Source organism: Toxotes jaculatrix, chromosome 17 (assembly GCF_017976425.1).
Source record: "Toxotes jaculatrix isolate fToxJac2 chromosome 17, fToxJac2.pri, whole genome shotgun sequence".
Taxonomy (NCBI): domain Eukaryota; kingdom Metazoa; phylum Chordata; class Actinopteri; family Toxotidae; genus Toxotes; species Toxotes jaculatrix.
The window spans coordinates 22156986-22163330 of NC_054410.1; positions in this window are offsets into that span (position 1 = coordinate 22156986).

The window sequence follows — 6345 nt, forward strand, 5'->3', positions numbered from 1 at the left end:
GTCAGACAGCAAAGTTAAAAAGAGGACATCAGGGATGTAAACAGAAGGTTCCCATATGGTTCCCTGTTAGTCAAATGTTGGTATCTAAGTTATACAGTATGTTGGTTCCGTTGTTGTTCTTTTATGGTAACATGGCATCACAAAGGGATGACTTTTGGGATGTAAAGAAAATGTTTCCATGTGTTTCTCTGTATGTCATATGAAAATGTTCCACTTAGGACTTTTTGAGAGGAAAAAGTTCCCTTGACAACCGTCAGCGAACATCTGGGAACAGACTTTCCAGCACTAACCAGGGACATTTCCACTTGGTTCCCACTTTGTCACATCACAGCATTTTGTTAGGTCATCTGAGTTCTGTATTTAGCCTGCTTGTTGAGGCAACACAATCCAAAATGTACAGTTTGTATTCATAAACAGTTTACCTATAACCTTATATCTTGTATTTAGAGTCACAGGTTTTTGCAGAAATGTAGGAATTGTTAATATGTCATATTTCTTAAATGGTATTTGGCATAATATTCAAACTCTGTCACCACAGGAGAAAGAGTGGTTGTCTGACATTGCTGCTAGTTATTGGTTTGATTAACGGTTTGTGGTCTAATAAGGTGTGTTTGTACTGATTACTGATGGTGGCTGATCAGGATAATTATCAGCTAATTGTTCTCAGTTTCTAATGGGAGTATGAAGTAAATGGTTGCCCTTTGTGTGTGTGTGTGTTTTTAAACTACTTTCCTAATTAAACATGATGCGCTTCATGGCGCTGCTAATGACTCCTGATGAATATCGAAAACTCAACCTTCTCGTTAGCCTTTAGCCCCCCTGGTCCCCTGGAACAGGAACCAACATTCTGACACTGACAAATTAGCCGAGGAGTTAGAGACCTGGCATCTGCTGCCAAAGCATTATTAAAAACTGAACCTGCTGAAAGCCAAATGGGGTCTGCAGTGGAATGCATTAAATTTGGAGTGACAGAACAACTAATCATGTGCCTGCATCTGTATCCCTACAATTACATTAAAGACAAAACTGAGCTTGAGATTTCCTTCAATGTAGATGGACTGCAACTCTTTAAGAGCACTCGTAGATCTTTCTGGCCTGTACTCTGTGACCTCTGACCTTCCTGAGGCCAAGGCCTGGATCACTGGACTACATTAAAGTCATGACAGATGAACTGATCATGACACTAATTAATGCCTTTGAGTGGGGATAGTACATTTGAAGCATGATTTTAGCATTTAACACAGCAGATAAACTTACTTCCAGGCCAGCACTGGCAACCCTGAAGTTGCTACACTCTGTTTGGAGGCCATACTGCAACAGTGAAAAAGAAGTAACTGCGTTAGTGTCATCTGTAACAAACAATCTTGTTCTGCAAGATAAGGGGAATCAGATCAGATCATCACCAATCACCATGAGATCATGAATTTGCTCAACAAATACGAAACTATAAAGTAAAGCTGGTGCTAGGTGAAAGCTCTTTGAGCATGAGTTGTGGCTCGGGAGTGTCAGAGCTTTGGTAGTTCACAGGACCGTTTCTGGACATTTTGATGCTCAAGGCAGACATTCCCCTTAGGAGCCCCTAAGGGGTATTTATCTTTTTTATTACAATATTTTATGGCAATTAAAATAATACTATCCAACCTTTAACTTCACTTAACTGCTGTTCTGTGTCATACCATCAGTCTCATCTGTCAGTTAGTGTCTTACATGTTCCTATTATGCATTATCTTGCTTTTAATCCTGTTCAGGATATGACATAGAACATAACCTGATGAGTCATATCCTGTATGTCATGATCAGCCCCTAAGGGGGCTGTTTTTTTTTTTTTAATCCATTAGTTTGTTTTGTGAACGCTTTATGGACATTTGGAGCTTGTGGACTCTTGTTTAGTTTCTTTAGTTCTGTTAGTAGTTCCAGTTGTGTTACTTTAGTCAAGTTACTCTTGTTTTGGGTTTTTGGTGTATCTCCTGTTTTATTTTGAAGGCGTAGCCCTTGTGTATATTGTCTTAGTCTACTTCCTGTCTTTGTCTAGTTTCCCTCCATTTGTGATTGTCTGCCCCGCCCTAATTGGATTCACCTGTTACCTATTACCTCATGTATATAAGTCTCGTTGTTCCCCTGTCTCCTTGTCAGTTAGTCTGTACCTGAGTCTGCATCCATATTGCCTTTGTTCATCCTGTGGGGTTCCTGTTTCCCTGCCCATGTTCTCCTCCTGGTTTTGTCTCCTTAGTGTATCCCTGTGTCTTCCAGTGATTTTGAGTTTAATTACATAACTTTTAGTTGACTCATCTGTATGTCCTGGGGTTTCTACATTTGGGTCCTCTTCCCTCATGTTCCTGGCTGCTTGGTCCTGACACTGTGTGACATTATACAGGTTATTGGTCATTTGTGAAGGAGTGTCTTTGTGCCTCTGTACAGAGGAGTGGGTGTCATTAATGTCCTCACCATATTGGAAGGTACATTTCAGAGTGAAAATCATCAGTCCATTGCCAGAATATTGTTTCTCTATGGGTAAAATTCATTTTGAACCTTATTTAAACTGACTTAAATTATTTTTTGCTAGACATTGGAGCATTTTGTAAATGAGTAAATACCCAATCAGCTTTGTAAAAGCTGTTTGTGTTCGATGAGCTCTCCTTTCCACACAGAGCCATGCTGAAATCTTTCAGCGTAGTTAAAATGATATTCTCTTTATTACATTTAGTTGTTGTTGGCATCACTTACGCTTGAGAACATAACAGCTAATAGATGTGAATATTAATGTGTAATGTGGGCTCAACGTTAAGATTAAGATGCTTCTTTGGAAACCTGAGTCTCTGATTTGTTGTTAAAGAACTTATTAAGATATAATGACGGAGTAATGAGGGACCACTCACGAACAGCTTGGTATGATGTATCGCTTCACTTTGGGGTGCACAGGAAAAATGTTAGGTAAGGTAATGAAGTAATCAGGGACTGCTTTATAACCTCTGAGCGGATCACTTTAGACGGCACAAAAAGAGAGTGATGATCGTTACTGCGTGAGCGGTCACTGTTTTGTGTGGCTCAGCGGTGGACTGAAAAGTAATTAGCAGTGACTCATGAAGAAAGTGGCGAGCGCAGCAGCGTGAGAAAATGAACCGCGGGATCACAGAAGCAGCAGCCAGCAGGTATACATGACGGTGATAAGTCGGCCCCACAGCGGAGGGTCCCCGTGTGACCTGAATTAAATCCTCCGCTCTTGAATGGAAACTTCAACAACCTCTAAAACATTTGTTTTGTTCTTATAGAACGCCATCATTTTTCTTGGTCTGCGTGTTTCCTGTGTGCACAACTACACAGACATTTCTTTCTCATTATTTTTAATTTGATTTAATTTTTTTTTTTTTCTGAACAGCCTTACCTCTATTTCACAGCAAACAACTGAAGATTTTAATTGTCTGTCCTTAGCCTTGGAAGGCTGCTTTCTTTTGGTTCGCTCTGTTTACTTAATAACAAATTCTGTCAGTTGGTGTGGCAGTCTGAGCTGCCTGTGGGGGTTTCTCACATGTGGCTGTGAGAGGCTTAGGTATGATCCTCCTCGGTGTGAGTCTCCGTGCTCGACTCTGTAGTGCAGTTTGTTTGTGGTGTTCCTCATTCTCGCTGCATGTCATTTGTCTTTTGTTGATTGTGCAGCAGGGTCCTTGCTGTAGTACATCTTGATGAATGTAGTCTTCCCGGAGTATATGCTTCCACTCTGTGATGTGACATCCACATTGTTACCATCCCCTACTAATTACCTTATGTCACGTGTTGAATGTAGTGGAAAACTATTTAGCTCTGCTGTTGTTGTCTCAGCAGGGTCTCAGGGGTTGTGCCATGGCTGCTACTCTCTCATCAATATGCAGACCTGGTGCTCGGTGTTCAGTTTGCTAACCCCTTGAAACAGTTTGGTCTCAGTCACTGTGGATATGTACCTACAGAGTTCAATAGTGGTGTACATACTAAGCGGTATATATGGTAGGGGCACCTTGGTAGAGCAGGGGTATGAGGGCTTGTTAACTGCCTTGGAGACACAACTTATTTATTTATTTTTATATTTTGTTCCTAAGGCACTGCCCATGTGGATCCCCATGTCCACATCCGAAGGACAAGATTGTGTTTTGTTTTTTTTTTTTTCTTCCTTCTTGTAAACCAAGTTCATGGTCTCTCTGGTCTTGTGTGCTCCTGTTGTTGCACGACTTCCTTACAACCATCTGCACCTCCACTCTCACACTGCGCCACTGCCTCCAGGGTGCCGGCCAACAACAACCTTGGCAACCTCGACCTCCTCCAGCAACTTTCTCTGCACATGATCCAATGTGGAATGAGGACTCCATTGTATATATGTATACACACACACATATATGTGTGTATGTGTGTGTGTGTGTGTGTGTGTGTGTGTGTGTGTGTGTGTGTGTGTGTGTGTGTAACCAAAAGATGACTTTAACCAGGGGCCTTCAAAGTGAATCTGCTAGTCAACCAGAGCCCAAAATATTTGCCTCATTTGTCATCATTTTAATTTAATAATATAGTCAGAGTTATAAAATATTATCAAATCATAAAAGAAATTATAGTCACAGATGTCGTGTCGTAGCGAAGCCTGGAGAAACTTTCTGATTTCACGTGCAGATGATGCTGATGGACGCATGCTGCTGCTGCTGCAATGATTCAGCCACTCTGTCCCTCTCTCATTGTGCTGGTGTGAGGGTTACCATCTGAGTCTGCACGGCGTCCATTACTGCAGCTCTGCTAAAGGTAAAAAGGGAATGAGGAAGCAGGGGCAGAGGAGGCTTTGATAGCTGGTACAAAAAAAAAAAAAAAAAAAAAAATAAGGCTGATGAATAACAAGAGTATGAAAGAAATCTAAAAGTCTGCGGTCAAACTGATCAAATCAGGCTTTTTTCAAGTGTATATATATTTGTAGGGGTGTGAGGCTTGTGTCAGTGTCAATGACACTTTTGCTTTATAGGTTTTTGAAAGGGAGAAAATGCAAAGGCCATCAGGTTTTACATTGGAAAAATGGGATTCGGTGTTTGAATATTTAAACACAGCAGCCAGTGGCTCAGTGGTTTAGTAGCTTTGTAGACTGCAGGGTGCAGGCTCTTCCTGTGTGCTTTCAGTTTACCTAATGGGACTCCTCACCCCCCCCCCCCCCCCCCTCACTCACAACTTCACATCCTCGCATCTTCACTCATCCCAGTGGGGGACGTGAGAGAGATGCAAGGAAGAGACACGAGGACGAAGGAACGGTAGCAAAACGACACTGTCGAAGGGGACATCCTCCAGTTGGTTCATCAGTAGACACATTATTTCAATCATTTGTGTTTTGCAGCACCTGTTAAGTGGGATAGTCTGAAACCACGGACAGGACTGTGTATCAAGTCCTTGTCCATGTACATGGTCGAGACAAAGAAAGAACTGCTCCAGCAGCCGACTAGTACTCGTAGAGATCGATAACTCCACAGGGGGCCGTCATTTAAACCTGCTTTACTGCTGAAGTCTTCACATTTACACAGCCTCCTCAGGGACTCACCTCACGTTTGTTGGCTGTCTGCCTACCTGTTGGTTACTGACCCACCTGCCTGCCAGCCGTCATACGTTTCCATGCATCTTTTATCCGTCTCAACTTTGTGAATTTGCACTTGCAAAAAGATTCAGAATTGGATTAGTGGAAGAAAATTCATCTTTTCAGCTCGTCAACCTCATGTCTCTGATATCTTTTTGTCTCATTCTGCCCATTTACAGTTTCATTTCTGAAGTTAGCTCCAGTGGTTTCAAAGACAGAGCTGCCGTGGTATCTTTCAAAAAAAAGGTCTTCAAAAGGAATATAGTTTTCTAAAAGATGAAGCTACAAGGACAGGGCTTCCAAGGTTGTTGCTCTACTTCTTGTCCCACTTTTTGACTAGAAAAAAAAAAAACACACTGCACTGTCACAAATCCCGCTGCAGAACCAAATAGGGATCTGTATAGGTCCATCACTGATGGGATGGGGTGTATTCCTTCAAAGGCTCTGTTCAGACCTTGACCTTAACATTCGGCTCAGGTGATCATCCGATCACAGACGGACACCTATAAGTACGTCAGTTCACACCTGGTATTAGAATGTGTCTCCACATGCGTCTCCAGTGTCCACTTAGGGTCAGATCTGCCTAATCTAGCAATAAGTAGGTACATTTACTAACATAGAGAACATCAGTTCAGTAGGTGATCCTCCAGTTTGGTCCAGGACACATTTGTGTTCATACTCCTAAAAAGAAAGTTTGGCCATTCTGTGGTCTGCTCCAGAAATGATTGGATCTCAAAGACATTCACACCTGTACTTGCAGCTGTCCACTTCACCTGAGA